Raw genomic sequence first — 18863 nt, forward strand, 5'->3', positions numbered from 1 at the left:
ATTAACAGTTAGAAATGATAATTTCATGAGAGTCACCCTAATTAAACTTGGGACATCACCTGGTAGACCAGTAGATACTTAACATACTTAGTTTTCATAATTTCCTTTTTGCTCTTAAAGATCCTGATAAATTCAGTGCCTTTCTATTTTCTAATGATGAAGAAAATGCTGTTACTGAGGAAATAAATGATAAAAGGTGGTTTAAGTACTAATATTTTCTCGATACATACCTCTACTGCAATGTTAAGCAGATATTGTAAAGGAAATCTCTCTTCCATTTTGAAATACATTCTGCTTAGTTTTATTCCTAGGAAACCAGTACCATTTTATCTATTTTCCACGTGTGTGTGTGTGTGTGTGTGTGTGTGTGTGTGTGTGTGTTTGTGTGCGTGTAAATAGAAGTACAGGCTAATCATGATCATGACTTAGTTGGAAAAGAAATAACAAACTGATTTTTATGACATGTTATATAAACAGTATGTGACTCTCAGTGTAGCTGTGACTAGAGTTGTTATGAAAAGTCCTTGGAATATGCATATGTATATATAATTTTTACAGGCATGTACTGCTGCTACTGGGGATTACAGGCATGCAATTTCTTTTAAGTCTGGACATATATTTTTTTTTTCACACATGGTAGTAAAGTATGTTTTTTGAGCTCAGTTTTCCTCACTTAACTATATTAATATTTAACATATTATACTTTTTCTGTTCTAGGCTATGTTTATTAAGCATTTGGTATTGATTATTAATATTTATTTCAAACTTGGAAATAGCTAATGTTATTCCCTTGTCCTAGGTGAAGAAATGAAGCCACAGAAACTGTAAGTAGCATCTTAGTTGTTGAGTTGAACTCCAGCATACTGGGTAGAATTCTCACTATTGGACTGTTTGCTGCTGTACAGTAGTTTTTCTTTATCTGTAGGAGCATGTTCCAAGACTCTCAGTGGAGGCTTGAAACCATGGGTAATACTATGTTTATAAAGTTCTTCTTTACAAACCTATGACAAAATTTAATTTATAAATTAGTCACAGTAAGAAAATAATAGTATCTAATAATAAAACAGAAGTTTTTACAATTGGACATTGGATGTAATAACTGAGCTAATTTCAGTAGCACATATAATGTGGATATGTTTGATTCCACATCCCAGGTGGAAGAAAACAGAATTGTGTGAGATTTCATCCTACTGGTCATAGGAGTGCACAGTTTAAAAGTTGTGAATTGTTATGGAAATTTTTGTTTGATCAGTTAGGATTATGGTTTATTGTAGATAGCCATGAAAAGCAAAAAAGAAACTAGTTCTGATTCAATTGTTTCCTACCAATATAGCTAACTGCTGTATTCTTTTAAATAAATACTTAGAATTCTATTAATTAAAAAATTAATTCTTAACATAACCAAGTCCTGGTTGGAGGACATGTGATTCCACCTATGTAATGCCTGCATCATTTTGAATATGTACAGAGTTTCTACATTTTTCAACCTTTCAAATTTTGAAGTAAACGGGTCTTATAGTCACATAATTTTGTTTTTTGACTTAAGCCTTTTTCTTACAGTGGGTATATTTAGAGCATTTATATTATGAAATAATGCTTAGTTCTTCATATTTTAGAGCTAATGGTTTGAGATAAATGAATATATGGTAACGGAGGTGTACTTAATGGTGTAAAGCAGTACAGTTGTAACGATGTTATAAATCAGTCCATTTTTTTTCCTCAAATTTTGTTGGTTATACAACACTGTCAGTGACTCTATCATTTGTATTTTGAGGCATAGTTTTATTCCAGAGGACTCTATAGGTATTCCTTCATTATTTTTTTTTATTTTTAAATATTTTTATTCTTTTTAGTTGTACATGACAGTAGAATGTATTTTGACATATACACATAGAGTGTATTTCCACAGTTTTTATAACATTGATAACTCCCTCATTCTGCTTTTTACATAGCAGTGCTTTTGCCTAGATTCTCAAAGGATTCTCTTTTTAAATCTGTCAAGTATAGTGAATTTAATATCATTTATCTTGATGAGGTTGTACCTATTGTTCTTAGGAAAAGGTGTGTCCTTTCAAACAATGAATTCTTCTGATTCTTCTCTGTCTTGAGCAGTGCCCAAGGATTTGGGTGAATGTTTCAGGTGATGCAAGACAGGGATTGATTGGCTGTGCAATCTAATTTAGTGAACTGATGATAGTTTTTAGATTTGAAGCTTATATCTTTCATGCTTGCTTGAGATGTTCCACCATTTCTTGTTAGTTTCTTCACTGCATTTGGCAACTCTTCTTATATAATGTGGCTATGGTGGTTTCCTGTTTATTTGAAGATAGTATTCATATTTCTGTTTCTCATTTTTCTCTCCTGGTTGTTTTAAGACTTTCCAAGAGGAAGAGGAGGCCATCTTTCCTCTACCATTTTTCAAACTAGAAATCTTAAGAACTGTCGGTCCTGTTTTCTTAAATTAAAATAATTTGCTATAACAAATAAAATATGGGAGCTGGAGTTGTGGCTAAGCAGTAGAGCACTTTCCTAGTACATGAAAGGTGCTAGGTTTGATCCTCAGTACCACAAAAAATAAATAAATAAAATAAAGCTATTATGTCCAAATATAGCTGAAAATATTTTTTTAAAAAGAATAAAACACATGCTTATCTGTCAGTGTAGTTTCCTGAGAGCTACAACCATTTTATTTACATAGGGTGTGCTAGATTCCCCCTCCATCTGTGCTTGCTAGGAAAGCATGTCAGCACTGATCTACATCCCATCTATAGATTAAAAAAAAATAACTTAAAAGTCACATTTTAGCATTAAATTTTTTTAAAAAAGTATTTTTTCTTAGCTGTAGGTAGACACAGTATCTTTATTTCATTTTTATATGATATTGAGGATCGAACTTAGTGCCTCATGTGTGTTAGGTGAGTACTCTACCACTGAGTAACAACCCTAGCCCTACTATATTATTTTTATTGTATCAATTTGTGATTATAAAGGCTTGTATTAGAAAATATTAAGAATGATTCTAGAGAATATAGTCAGGCACTATTATTAGATTGTTTATTAGTTCTTTAGTATGTCTTACTGTTGATTCATTTTTGAACTGAATCTGAAAATTTAACTTTGATGTTTTAGATTCTGCCACTAAAATAATTTTACTTTAAGACCCTTGATATAATAACAGTAGTTATACAATATATTTTTTCTGAATGACATTTTGTTTTCAAAGGAAAATGCCAATTATTTTTCTCACTTAATGATTCTTTTATAAGAAATATTTAAAATCTTTATGTTCTCTGATTTGAATATGTTCATTTGACTCAGTTCCATTCTCCCTATCATTTTGGATTTGCAAGAGCAGTATAGCAGTTGGGAGGAGATCAGTGTTTTCCCCTTAATTTTTCCTAGGCAATGACAAGATTACTTTCTTAGATCCAAATTAAAAGTACATCTGACAGGGTTGGGGTTGTGGCTCAGTGGTAGAGTGCTTGTCTAGTATGAGCAAGGCACTGGGTTTGATACCTTAGCAGCACATAAAAAGTAAATAAATGAAGAAAATAAAGGTATTAAAATGACATCATGTTTAAAAACAAAAAAGTACATCTGACAACGTCATGGAATATTATAATATTTGTTAGATTATTGGAAATTTCAGTCTCAACTCTTTATCATCCAGTTACTGGTAACTTTGTACTTTTTAAAATCTCAAAATTTTAATGGTTTTAAAAATATATATCAGTGTTCTAGTTTGTTTGATAAATGATCAGTGTTTGCTAGTAAATGGAAGTGTAAATGCTTAAAATATTATGAGATTAATAGATATTCCTGAGAAAATATTTTGTTATCCTCATAAATTTGAGAACTTTTGTGTATAATATAATGATGACCCCATGAAAAATATAAAGAGAACAAATAATTTCTTCTGAAAAGCCAGTCAACATTGATGTTAGAAACACTTTTTATCCCAAATCTCTTTGACCATTGAAACTAGAGGATATTGAAATACATTTTGGGGAGATTTTGAGAATGTATTACAGAATATTTTCAGATTAACATATTGTTAGGATATCCATAAATATGTGTTTGGAGATAGTCATGGTTACCTAAAGCCATGGGGACCTAATATTCTTCTAAATATTCAAATATCTCAGTGTGTAAATATACTCAGAACAATTAATAATATTGGTGTCTTCTATTGTCAAGGGTATTTTTTCTATAATCCTAAGAATTTTATTAAATTTATTTTCAACATTATGTATTAAACTTTTGGTTTCTTTTGAACTACATTCTATTAAGACTTAGTAGTAGAAACTTTGGTATTTTAAGGAACCTATGAAATCATTTCATATACCCTCAAGACTTACTTTTCTTATAAAAAAATTGAAGCCCAGAAATATATTTTTTTGCTCAAATCATATTGCAATTCATCAAGGGATTTGGAACCAAAACCCCCATTCCAGATCTTTTTTTTTTCATTTTACTGCATTTTCATTTATGTATTATTCTTTTGAGGACATTCCTTCTGAGATGGGAATTAGTTAAATGATATCTCCATTTAACAAGAGAATTAAGGGAAAAGCTTGTTTGTATAATATGAGGTGAATCATATTTAATGGGAAACTAAGTGAGCCACTAAACACACAGTTCTCTCCTCAATAATCTAAATTACTTTTATCTTCTCTTTATCTCATCCACCTTTTGTTGCCACCCCAACATAAGATTACTAGGTTTAAAATAAGCATGTATCCTTACTGTTTTTACTACTAAGTGAATTATCAGGGCTAGGTATTAAGACCAGGGAAATGGGCCAAGGATAGGTGAGTTCAATTCTTTTCTGAATTGAGCAGCATCATCACTTCCTAGTAGTTGGTTATGTAAAGAATTATCTATATCATCTAATATTATTAGTCAAGTGCACTTAAATGACTAGAGTTAATATCTACATTTTGAATTTAAATTTATTTTAAAAAACTATTTTGGCATACTTTTTGCATAGAGATATTTAGTACAATTGGACTTTATGAATTATGCATTTGCTATAAGTGTATTATTGAAAGATTTTTTTTAAGTTCCAGAATGATCAGTAAATTACTATTGTGGTCCTAGGATCAGGACTGCATTGAGGGGGAAATTAATTTCTAAAAAAATAGGTATTTGAGTTTTTTGTATTCAGTTGGCAATTTTCCATTAAACCATAGAATGCAATCCTACCTTTAGAAATCTTTTTCTGTCAAATATTTTTTCTTGGTTCATATGTCCAATTCAAATTATTTACATGATTATTTATTTTTACTTATTGTATTCTAAAATTCAAGAAGCATATATTATTATAGGTGATAGTCTCATGACTGTCAAAAATATCTTTTTGGATATGTCATTTAATTTCTTTAAGCCAGCATTTCCTTATCTCTAAATGGGCCTTAATCTGCCTCAGAATTATTTTAGCAACTTAATGGACTGACTGATAAAAGCAATTTGCACAGTGCTTGGCATATACCAATTGCTCAATAATTAATTTTGCAGCTGCAAATACTGTTTTCATATTAAAATCATGCTATTTGGCAAATCATTTTACTAGACCTTGCTTATCTGTTAAATGGGAATGCTGCTACCTGGGAAGCTTGCTTTTTTAAGAATTGTATTGGAAATCAAACGTAATAGTTGGTAAACTCTGCTTTCTGAGCTGAGGTGGCAAATTTTATACTATTAGAACCAAGTGGGGTGGGATGGGGGTAAAAACATAGAGTGAAGATCTGCTTTGAGGGAAAGAGTTTGACTAAAGGCTCTAAAACAGATTTGCCTTTGCTGAGTTCTGCCAGACATAGACACATGGGGATATACAGCTTCCTTCTAGGCCAGCCAGACAAATACAGACTCCTTTGTTAATTGTCATTCAGAGATACATCATCCCTCACAAATTGAAAATTATCAATCAAGATATTAGTTTCATTGGTTTTATTGATATATAGTACCCATGAAATCCTAGAAAAGGAATCTGTGGCAGGGTATAGACTCTTTTAATGGAGTATCCATAGCCTTTAAGAATTTGGCCTTAAATTTTTTACCTTGTTCAACTTTATGCCCTCACTATGCCTTTCCCCCACCACCTCATCATCTCAACTCCCACATCTTTTTCTGGAGAGATTAAGCAGGTAAGTTTGGTGTAGATTTTTTAGTTCTTCTGTGCTCTTTTATAGATGTGTAACTCTCACATAAATTTATACTTTTTTATTTTAAAAAGATAAAAAATTACTCATTATGAAGAAGACACATTTTTTGAATTTATATCCCAATACCAGCACATATGATAACAACAGTCTATAAATACAAAATCTCCGTCAAACTTCTGTAAATGCTTATAAAGTATACTACATGTAACTTTGGAAGATATTACATATGATTTTGCATATACAGTATATCTAAACATAGTGATTTATATAGTTGTATAATTTTAGAGATATGTTTAGTGCATTATTTAGGTATTGCTTATGTATTACACAATATTCATTACCATTCAAATTTACAGATTCTTGTTTCTTGTCATCTTTTGTTCCTGTGGTTTTTATCAGTTATTGGTTATATAATGTTTTTCTGATGTCTTCCATTAATTTAGACTTTTCTGTGACCTATTTAGAAACCATTGCTTCCACTCTGGTCTCTTGAGTAATTAGCAAAGAAGGGTGTGTTGAAATCCTCAATTATAGATGAAGATTTATGAGTTTTCTTTTTAGTTTTATCATTGTCATCTTGAGACTTATGAAATAATTATTTAAAACTTGAAACAGTGACAGGATAAGACTTGTTAAACTATGGACCAGTGGCCAAATGTAGGTTGAGGCCTAGTTTGCTATAAAATTTTGTTGGAAATCATCTACTCCTGTTTGTTGTGTATTGGTGTCTTCTGCACTCATACTGAAATAACAGAATTCATATTCCTGCCACACAGACTTAATTTGGTCTGCAAATCCTATGGCCCTCTACAGAAAAAAGTTTTTGACCTCAAAGTTTCATGTATTGAAGGACTGGGCCCCACCTTATGGCCCATTTGGGAGGCTTTGGAACCTTTTATGAGGTAGAATTTAGTGGAAGGAATTTAGGTCTTCAGAGGCACACCCTTAATGAGAATATTGAGACTCTGGGATGTTTTTTCCCATTTTGCTTCTTGGCAAGCATGTTGAGAGCAGTTTTGCTTCTCATGTGTTCCCTGCCATGATGTACTGCCTCACAATAGGCCCAAAGGTATCATGGCCAAACAACCATAGGCCAAAGCCTCTGTAATGTGAACCAAAACAATCCTTACTTCCTTAAAGTTGTTTATCTGATATTTTGTCAAAATAACAGAAAGCTTCCTGACAGAACCCTGACTTAGAAGATACTGGAAATCTAAATTAATCAACATCCATATACAATCATGATATGGATGCTTATCTTTGTAATTGAGCATGTTATAAGGCAAAGGATATACATGGAATTTAAAATCGGCATCCCTTTTTAAAATTTTTTCCACTTATTAGATGTGTCATTGTTCTTGTTTATACATGGGGAATAGAGTCACTTTTCACCTTAGAAATTCAAAATTGTTTTCATAATTTGAAACATGTTTTTTTGCTTATAAAAGTTACCTCAACCTAGACCTTTGCAAGGGGGAAATCAGTGCCATTTTCTGGTTTGATGCTACTTTGGATTAATAGTAAAATGGATTTAACAGAGCTAACTTGGTAATAAGAATGGGATTTGTTTTATATCTTCCTTAGGATCTGGTTGTGAGACTATGAAATAAGATAGATTAAAACCCCATATAAAGTGCTCTATAGACAGTAGTTATTAGATGGTTGGAAATAAGAGTTACCAGGGGTGGTGAGTATCTCAGTATAAAAACACATTGTTGGCATCAGTTTAATTATTGATACAATTTTAGGATTTCTTCCTCAAATGGATTTGAAGCATTTGAGACAGTACTATATACTATTGCATGAATGAGTACAAAATTCTCAATTTTTGTAAATGTAGCTATCCCTCCAAACATTATACAATTAAAGTAATTACATGAAGCCCAGACTCTTGAATATCTTATTTTCAAGCAACATCAAAGATTACTCTGAGTACATTTTATCTTTTAAAGTTTGGCAGTGTCAATTGATTCAGAAATATATTGAGAATTTACTTTTGGACTGTCAAGTCAGTTCACCTGAACAAAATTATTTTACTAGATGTGAATTTTTTTTTAAATTAATAGTCCAGCCTGGTTATTTAATTAAAGAATAAAAGCATGGTGAACTGTGAGTAAACTGTGTAGTAGCAAATCTCATTTGGTACAGGAGCTGCAGGATGGGTACGTGACTCAGCTCAAATCCATCTTGGCTAGAGTAAAATCATTGAAATAGCTCAAGTATTGGTAGTCTGAATTTCAAATATACTGAATGGTGTTAATAAACTATAGGAACTCCTTTAGACTTCAAGAGGACCCTAAAATTATGAGTAATTTTTTTTCATTAATGTACTTATATCATGAACTGTCCTTGACCTTCAACCTTCATTATTTTAGAATGATACTTGGAAATACATTTACTGGTTTTCAGATCCCACATTTGTTCAGATCAAATGTTTCCCAAACTTGATAAGTTTTTATACAGACACTTTGGTTTAGGTTTTAGATTTCCTGGGCTCTCTTCCATAAAGGTTCTGATTGAGCAGTTGGAGATGGAGCCTCAGCTTTTGCACTTTTAAATATTATTTATTTTTACACAGAAACATTGGATTTTTCCTTCTAAATTGTGTGTTTATATTTAAATAAAAACTGAATTTTCAGAAACTTAGTAGGATGGCCTTTCTTTCAATGCTTTTTGTTTGTTTGATTTTAGTACCAGAAATTGAACCGAGGGGTGCTTATCCACTGAGCCACCTCCCTGGCTCTTTTTATATTATTATTATTTTTTGTATTTTGAGATAGAATCTTGCAAAGTTGCTTAAGGCCTCACTAAATTGCTGAGGCTGGCTTTTAACTTGTGATGCTCTTACCTCAGCCTCTGGGGAACTACTAGAATTTACAGGCATGTGACTTCATGCCTGGCTCATGATGACATTTTAAGTACATGTGAGCAATGCTGTATCCCTGAAGTGATGCATATTTTCCATTATTAATTGTTCTATTGTTTGAGTAAAAGCACTTCATTGGTTTGAAGGGGCCATAGTGGTGAATGTCATCATCCAGAGCTTTCCTGGTATGCTAGCAAATAACAGCACATTTATTTAATTGTATTTACCAGTGTAAGTTCATACTTTGCATTTTCATTTTATAGATCCTTCTTTCCCTAGCCAGCTTCTTTGATCATTGCAAGTCTCCTGTTTGATCAAATTTCCACCTTTTCACTATCATATGCAAACTAAGCCCATTTGTTCTTACTTTAGGCAAAATGTCCCCTTTCCTGATGTACCACCCATCTCTCCTTGTTTGAACTCTACTCCATTAATAACGAGCAAGTTACCCTAAGTTCATCTCAGATATTTTCACTGATAATGATTGTCCCAAACGTTCTATAGTTTGTGTCACTCATATGAGGAATTAATATACTACACTACCTAGTTACTTAGTTGTCTTGAGTGTTCTTACAGTCTAACCTCTAAACTTGTGTGGGTGAGGGGCAATAGCCTACAATTTTTCCTGTTCTGGGTTCAAACCCAGAGTCCTTATTTGTGCCAAGCAATGTGTATCATTAGTTAAAGCTAACAAGAGTTAAAAATAAGAATTGTATATTTTAAATTTAAAAAAATGTTTGGGAGAACTGATGCCTTCCACAAAAGTTTTCCATACCATTTCTTCACCAGTGAACTTTTTGTACTTTTTCTGTGCTATTAATCTTTCACTTTTCCAAGAATATAGACATCATTAGAGATTGATGTGTCATGGATTCTCAAGGGTGATCCCTTTGATTAACCTGTATGAGAATCAAATAGAGTGCTTACTAAAGTGCACAGTTTAATACTGTTTTCCCTTATTTTAAAATGTTTTTCCATCTATATAATTTTGTTCCTTTTGTTCTTTTGCCACACTGCTGGTCCATTATTTTATCAACTTTATAACCCTTCCTGTTTTCTAAAGCTACAATTAGTTGCAGGTAGAGCAGTTTTAGACGGTTGGTTAGGAATATAGCCTGTAGATATATGCTGATTTAAAATGTTGGTTGTTTTTCACTTCCATAATAACAAAGCTAGTTATCTAAAAGTACTTCTGTGTTTCAGTGTCCCTTTGTAGAAAATGTGGATAATAGTTCATCTCATAGTACTGTTATATATATCCATGTAAAATATATAAATGTTTGTAAATTCTTCAGTGTTTGTATTAGCACTTAATAAATGTTTGCTGCCGTTGTGATTCCTCTCACTTTAACTTCCATAAAGTTTTACCACAGAGAGATTTGTAATCATTTACCTCTATCAGATTCCAAATTCCTTGAAGGGAGTTCCTGACTTATTAATTTTTTTAAGTTTTCAATTCATTTTACATACTAAAAAGTTCAGTAAATACTGTATCAAGTAATAGGAAGATGGTAAAATCCTGTGACCAGTGTGGCCAAACTAGCAGGTTCTGGTGAGGGGCAAAGAGGGATAAGAAAAAAAGACTCACATACAGACAGATGTTTTTGAAGGTAAAACTGGGGTTGGTTCAGTGCTGTTTTCTGAAGAAGAAGATCTAATGAATTATACCACTGTTCTTTATTTATATATGCCTCATTTTCAGATTAAAGCCTCTAGAAGCATTATCCTTTGTACTCAGATGTTTATAGGGCTACCAGCATCATGCATTATTCCACAATCCACAGTTGCAGTGTGGAACATTAAGAGCTTTGTGTAACTCTCAAAGTTTATTGTTCGAACTTACTGTTAGGTGGGCAGGTTCAGGAGAGGCGTAACCGGTGGAACAGTGTGGTATTCTAGCAAGAGATTTCCTCTATTCCCAGGAGCTGTGTGTTTGATTTGAGGTTGATAAAACTCTAGCACAGAGTCTCCTCATGGAGGACATTCCAACAGCAGGTAGGCATTCTGCACCTCTGCAAAGAAACATTCTTGTCTACCAGGCATGCCCCAGCCATGAGGTCATCCAAGACCCCAGTCCCAGACAGTGTTTTCCCATTCTCTGTGACCATTCTTCACAGCAAAGTTCACAGAAAGACCGTTTTTCTGAGGCTGTTTACTTCATATTAATTATAACATAAGGTAATTTAATACTCTCTATTATATTTCAGGAATTCTAATGAATCATTGATTGATCAGCACCATTTTACCAGTTGGAATGAGTTTTCAGAAATGGACAGAGTACTTTTAGATCCAACATGTGACAGATCGGTGTTACTCCATGGTGATTACATTTTCAAGCTAACACCTGTTTGATTGTTTAGGATTTTTTCTGTTCAACATTGAATTTAATTGCTAGGAAATAAAGTAAAAGTTAATGTATTTTTTTTCAAGCTTGAGTCACCATGAGTGGTATTTTAGGGAAAGAAAAAGACTCTAAAGAGAAAGATCTGAAAGTGCCATCAGTCAAAGAAAGAGAAAAGATGTCAAAGACCTCTGGAGTTTTGGAGAAAGAAAGCCATAAAAAAGAACCTAAAACCAAAGAAAAAGATGCCAAAGATGGAAAAAAGATCTCCAGTAGTGCCCAACCAGGGGTGGCTTTTTTAGTTAATACAATCAAGCGGCCAAGTCCTCCACGTGGGACTGGGAAAAAATCCAGTAATGCAGAAGTAACTAAAGAGCTCAATAAATGCCTGGAAGATAATTCAGTGTGTTTGGACTTATCCAAGAGGTCTATGCACATATTGCCATCATCAATCAAACACTTGGCTCAATTAACCGAACTTTATTTATACAGTAAAAACTGCAGTCCCTCCCAGCAGTGGTGGGCTGTCTAGTAAATCTCATGATACTGGCTCTAAGTGAAAATTCACTTACCAATTTGTCTGACTCTCTTGATAACATAAAGAAGCTGCAGTTGCTTGATTTATGGCATAATAAACTAAGAGAAATTCCTTCAGTGGTGTATAGGTTAGATTCTCTCACCACTCTCTACCTTCACTTTAATCGCATAACTACTATGGAAAAGGACATAAAAAACCTGTCAAAACTCAGAATGCTTAGCATTTGAGAGAACAAAATCAAACAACTACCTGCTGAAATTGGTAAGAACATTTGGGTTATTACTATTGATTTTATTATTTGTTATGTTTAATAATTCTGTTGAGTGCTTTTCCATATCAGAAAATTCCTAATATTTGTTTCTAAGTTCCATTTTCCCTGTGATCTACTTAATACTACATGACTTGAGATTATTTTGTAGGATTAAAGTGTAAGATAGGATATAGATATAATTAGACCTTTATTACAAACACAATCAGCTCTGATTTTGATTGGAAAAATGAATTTGAAAGATGTTTGCTTAATTGTTAAGTTGTCTTCTGTTTTCAAAGCACCAAAATATTTATACTAGATATATTAAGGCTCTACATGCCCATTCTCTAACTTTCCATTTTTTATTTGAAGGCTTTAAATTCATATCACTTTCTACTTAGTGTATTTCTAAAAATCTTCATATTATACCTTTGTGAAACTGAAGTGCCATAGGAAAATAGAAAAACATGTTTTTTTAAATTTTGTCAGTACCTTCATTTTTATTTAAAACTCTAATATTACTATACTAGAGTGAATATCATCATCATGTACTTCCACAAGATTAATTGAAAAAATAAAAACTAATGTACTTAAATAGCAGAAAGATCAATAAAGGAAAGGAAAGAGTATCTGAGGGGGTTGATAAAGGCAAGTATTTTATACTGAATTGGAGCAGATCATACTCCATGCATTTATAATTGCATCAGAATGAATCTTAATGTATCGCTAATATGATGCAATTAAAAAATAGGAAAAAAATAGAATATATTAGCTGTGCAGGGTGCCACATGCCTATAATCCCAGCTACTTGGGTGGCTGTAGCAAGGAAGGTGGCTTGAGCCCAACATTTCCAGATATGCCTGGGCAACATATTGTATCAAAAATAAAATCAAAACAGCAAACAAAAAAAAATTTAGAACAGAAAAGTAGAAGAAGAGAGATCTGTAGTAAAACAACACTTAGCATTTCTATAGCACTCATTCTTGCCTTTTATAGTAAGCTGAATAGTAAGGAAATAAAGGAAATGTTTTAAGAGAATGGTAGTAGGAAAAAAGTAATGAATATAGATGTGTAAAATCAGTAAAAAAGAAATGAATTATCTTTATTATTAATTATGGGAAAACTTCTGAACTATTTCGAATATAGAAATTTATTGGCATCAATTTTGTGAAATTAAAGTTACAGTTTTGTGGTTTTTTTGTAAGAGTTTTTAAAAATCAAAATACAAAGTATATTTTTATTTTTTTAATGGAAGCTTTTGTTTTATAAAAGGTTTATTCAAAATACACAAAGATGAATTAAATACATTCTTGCATTCAGTATATGTCTTGTTAGTGATAGAGGAAATTTTCTGATTTTAGGCTCTGGAGCTTTTCAGGGAGATAATGTTCTGTGTTTTAAAATGCAGTTAAACTTTTAGATAATATGTTTTATTAGATTTAAGTCTAGACACTTAAATATTAATTTTAACTTCAGATTACTCCCAACTATCCATTATAGACTTTCTCAAGTAATACATGGTATGTATGAAGTAAGCATAGTTTACTCAAGAGGTATTAAAATACTCCCAGGAATTTCTGTGTGGAAGTGATTTATTACATATAGTCCCATAGAAATGAGATTGTAGAATGACTGCTGTTAGTATCATATTTTCCAAATTTGACCTGCATTTATGGCTTATTATTGGATAGAAGTATAGACTTGGAAAAACAAATACTGAATTTTTTTGTTGTTCTGAGGAATTGAACTCAGGGACACATAATCAGTGAAATAACACCCACACCACATTTTGAATTTTATTTAGACACAGGGTCTCACTGAATTGCATAATACTACACCCTTGCTGATGCTAGCTTTGAACTCTTTGTCCTCTAGTCTCAGCCTCCTGAGATATTGGTATTACAGGCATGTGCCACCATGCTTAGCCAACTGCTGAATTTTTGTATAGAAATGTGAGATATTATTGCTTTTCTTTGTTATTTTTTTGTGCTACACTTAGTCCTAAAAAGTTTGACTTAAATTTACAAGTCATTCTGTATGGGTTTCTTTCTATAGCATTGCTATCAAATTACCTAGACATTAATATACTATTGTTGAATGAGGAATTATTTAACAGGATTTTAAATTTAACTTCACTTTGTTCTTGAGAGTACACAAGTAGCATTTTTACTGAAAATTGAACATACTTTTAAATTTCTTTTAAATATTTCTTTTTTAGTGTAGATGGACACAACACAATACCTTTATTTTTATGTGGTGCTGAGGATAGAACCTGGACCTAACCCGTGTTAGGTGAGAGCTCTCTGCTGAGCCACAATCCCAGCCCCTGAACATAACTTTTTAAATTGGCATATTTTATGTCATTAAATGATTCATATTTGCAGCTACCCAACTTTTGTCTTTTATTCCTAAATTTCTAATTCTAAAAACAAATCATGGAATTGAAACATCTTCAGGTATTATGTATTTGAAAAGATAATGACAGATCTTAAGTTTTATTCTGAAATGAAGAATAGAAGTATCCAAAATTTCCTTAATTATCTTTATTCTTTCAATTAATATAATGCTTTGCACTAAGCACCAAACAGACACAGTGCAGATGAGGAAGTACTTATGCTCTAAGGATTGCTATGTCTTAGAGAGAATTATTCTGTTCATTTATTATTATGTAAAGTTTTCTGTATTCTAGAGGATTTTCCTTGCTTTGAAGTTTGCTTTGTCTGAAATTATAGCCATACCAGCTTTGTCTTCATTGTCTATTGTTTTAAAGTTCTATTAAATTGAGATGTTATTTTTATTTACTAAAAATTTATGTATTTATGTAACATCAGATTATATGCCTGTATTAAGCATGTATATTTTGAGGTGTAAGTCATGTCTTCATCTGAACTCAAGTTGTATTTGATATAATTGTGCTAAATTTTTCAGCTTTTTAAATCTGGACTATGTCATCCAGCATTTGTGGTTAAATTTGCTACTTGAATATATGACATGGAGCCCTGGATGTAGCTAGTGGTAAAATATGTTCTTAGTAGGTGTGAGACCCTGACTTCAATCATCAGGACAAAAGAAGAAAGCCCCACATGAAACTGATTAGTAACCTTTTACAAGAAATATTTTTATGTTATTAGATGTACTTTTGAAACAATAGATTCAAATTTTGAGTTCAATTTTAATATTTTCAGAAAGAATGTAAATATGTTGGAGAAAACCAGGTTTTGTACTTACAATCTAAGTATGTTCATTGATTTTCCATTTTCAAAAATGTTGCCTATGTAATAATATTATATTTCTAGTTATGTTTCAAAATCATGAAAATTACTCCCTTGCATTCTAGTATTACCTGAGATATTATTTAATAATGCTTATTAAATCACTATGTTGGTCAATTTGCAGGTGAATTATGTAACCTCATTGTGCTGGATATAGCTAATAATCAACTTGAAAACTTTCCAAAGGAGATTGGAAACTGCACACACATAACCAACCATGACTTGCAGCACAATGAACTGCTAGACCTCCCAGATACTATAGGTATCAGAGGAGAAAGAAGTTATTGATGATTATTTATAGCAACCTAGATATTTAAAGGGTTATTTTTGATCCATTTTGGTAACACAAATTAAAGAAATTATCAAAGTACTATATAAGTAATAAGAATTTTAAGACAGTGTTTGAAAACTTTTTCTATTTCAGGAAAATAAAATTAAATTTTAGGAAATTAACTCAGTCGGTTTTAAAGAGTGTTAAGTTTCATGTACATACTCTATTATTTATTTTTTATTATAAAATGATGGATTTTTGGTATTTTTATTTAAGCATATTACATGGAGGAGGTCCCTTCTTTGCTAAAGTAGGCAATATTAAAAAATTAAGCCTTTGCTGTTTAGTTTTCTGAACATGGCCAGTATAGTTTAAAGGTTGCTTATTTGTAGTGTTGAGGGAGTTGTAAGAAAAGACATGTTTTGAAGACTTCATACACCACACTGCAAAAAGTTTGAGCTTACCAAGATAATGTTCTATATTTATGTAGATTTTTTTCTAAAACCTCAAAAATTTCTACAAACATAAAAGGTAATTTTAAAAACATAATGCTTTTTAGTTATTAGTGTAATATAAAAATACTATAGTGCTTATTTGGCAAAATATTCATATAATTTCATTAAAAATATTTCAGAGATGTTATTGTATTTTTTGAGATGTAGGTTTGTCTTATCTTTCTCTAGAAAGATTTTTGATTGCCTGGGGAAGGTACCTAATGGAACCACTATAATCAATCCATATTCATAGCTAAATATTTTTGTGGTCCATTAGGTAATACAAAGTTTGTTACAGATTATTTAGAGGACTGTTTTATCTCTAATTCACCTATATTATTGGTTTTAGTCATGATTGGTCCCACTCGGCTCAGGCCTTAGATTTGACTCTTGCCAGAATAACAGCCTTGGAGCTGCAGGTTAGAAAAGTGTTCTCAAACTCTTCAGCCTTTTGATTATTTTTGGTCTATTATTTAGTTCTTGTTAGTTCTTAGTTATAGATACTGTCCATTGAACATATGCTTTCCTGAATTCTTGTCATGGGTCTTTATGTCATATTCTTATTTGAAGTGGTAATGGGTTAAAAGTATTTTCTAAATGTTGTCCTGAAAGGCAAGCTCATCTGTAACACATAATGAATTGTTTTTATAGCCATAGTGAATATTTTATATAAATTTTCTATATGAGATTTATATTCATGGTTTAATATAGTAGGAAACAAGTACAACTATTTCCTAATTTTCTTTCTTTAAAATTTATTGAAGGGGCTGGAGTTTTGGCTTAGTAGTAGAATGCTCATCTAGCATGTGCAAGGCACTGGGTTTAATCCTCAGCACCACATAAAACTAAATAAATAAAATAAAGGTATTGTGTCCAACTACAACTTAAAAAAATTAAAAAAATAAAATCTACTGAAATGGCAATGATGAACAAAGAGAAATGATCCTGGAAGAAAAAAACATAGAAAATATGTATTGTATATAAAACATGATCAGACTAATTAAAAGGGGAAAAATGAATAAAATACAAATCTTAGAAATATGCTTCCCAAATCAAACTCAATAGAAAATGCTATATACTATAGTGAACACAAACACCAAAAATATTGATCTATAGGAAAAAGTAGAATTCCCCTCGATGTCTAGAACAGAAAGAAGGGAATGTATGTAAATCCTATGAAAAATTATATTATGAGAAATAAAGCTAGAAGTACTAGAAAGAGAATATTGGAGTAATCCAATGAAGAAAATTATAAAATATAATTTCAAAATACACTGATTTCTTAAACCTGATTAAAACCTAGATATTAAGGATAAGACTAAAATTGCTTTCCGAAAAAAATATAATCAAAAAGGGTACTTTTAGTTTTAAAAATTATATTCATTGACTTATTTGGAATAAATAATATATTCACATATAAAATTTTACAACCCATCTTTGTTTAGTCTTGGTCTAAGGATACTGCTGACCAACATATAGTAAGTTCCTCTTTTGTTTTTGGAACAATTTATATGAAATTGGCATTATTTTATCCTTTTCTATTGTTAAAGTTTTCCATTGAAGATGTCTGGGGCAGGGGTTTTCTTTTATTGAATGCTTTTCAGAGCATTTCCAATGTGTTTAAAGGTTATAGGGTTGTTCAGGTTATTATTTTCTTCTTGAGCAAACTTGGTCATGTGTTTTTTTAAGGAATAAGTTAATTGCATTTTAGTTGTTATTAAAGACATAAAATTATAACATTTTCTTATCTTTAATATCTACAGAATCTAATATTGGTAAATTGTCTTGTCTCTCCCTCCCCAATATTCTTTATCAAAACTGTAAGTTTAATTGCTCCTCTCAAGATTTTATTGATATTTTCCTGTTTCTCTGATGTTTAGTTCATTGATTTCCATTTTGAACTTTATTATTCCCTTTCATCTGCTAACTCTGAATTTTATTTGCTGTTTTTCTAGTTTCTCATGGTAGGAGTTTGAGGTCATTGATTTAGATCTTCCTTCTTTTTCATAAAGATATATAGTGCTATGACATTCCCTTTAAGGATTGCTTTAGTTAGCACCTCACACATTTCTATATACCATGTGTTCCTTCTTTCTGTTATTGATTTATAATTTTATTCCATGTGGAGAAAAGCATGACTTTGTATGACTTGAATCATTTTTAATGTATTCAAAATTTATGGTGCAGTATGAGGTCTATCTTGTTAAATATTCTGTATACAATTGAATGTATATTCTACATTTGATGAGTCAGGTGTTTTGTAAATGTCAGTCATGAATTGTTGTGCAGATGAGGCAATTAGTGAATTTAGTCTACTTCCTGCCTTTTGGGGTCTATTTTCCTTGTGATTTTTATAATGTCTGGACAGGTAACGTACACTGCTATACTAATCCCTAATCTTCATTTTTGTTTCAGTCTTAATGGTCATGAGCAGGACTGTTACCACAGTTGATTTAGTCAGTTTTACTTTAGTTAAAGTCAATCCTTGTAGAAGTTTTTCAAACATAGTTTATGGGAACAGTAGTGTCTCTATTGTTATTGTGCTTGTGACCTTTTTACTTGAACAGGTTAAATGTGTATAAAGTCATTGTATTTGACTTCCTTTTCTTGAGGATCTTAGTAGAACTAAGAGGTAGTTTTCCTGTTCTTTGGAATTGAATGATTAAA

At 31.6% G+C, this 18863-nt stretch overlaps 1 pseudogene; it reads left to right on the forward strand.

Annotated features, from left to right (window-relative positions):
- The first annotated feature begins 11471 nt into the window (after positions 1-11471).
- The window catches only part of LOC143389023 (leucine-rich repeat protein SHOC-2-like), a 28576-nt pseudogene continuing 21184 nt past the window's right edge, over positions 11472-18863 (forward strand).

The sequence above is a fragment of the Callospermophilus lateralis genome, unplaced genomic scaffold, assembly GCF_048772815.1.
Source record: "Callospermophilus lateralis isolate mCalLat2 unplaced genomic scaffold, mCalLat2.hap1 Scaffold_43, whole genome shotgun sequence".
NCBI classification, from domain to species: domain Eukaryota; kingdom Metazoa; phylum Chordata; class Mammalia; order Rodentia; family Sciuridae; genus Callospermophilus; species Callospermophilus lateralis.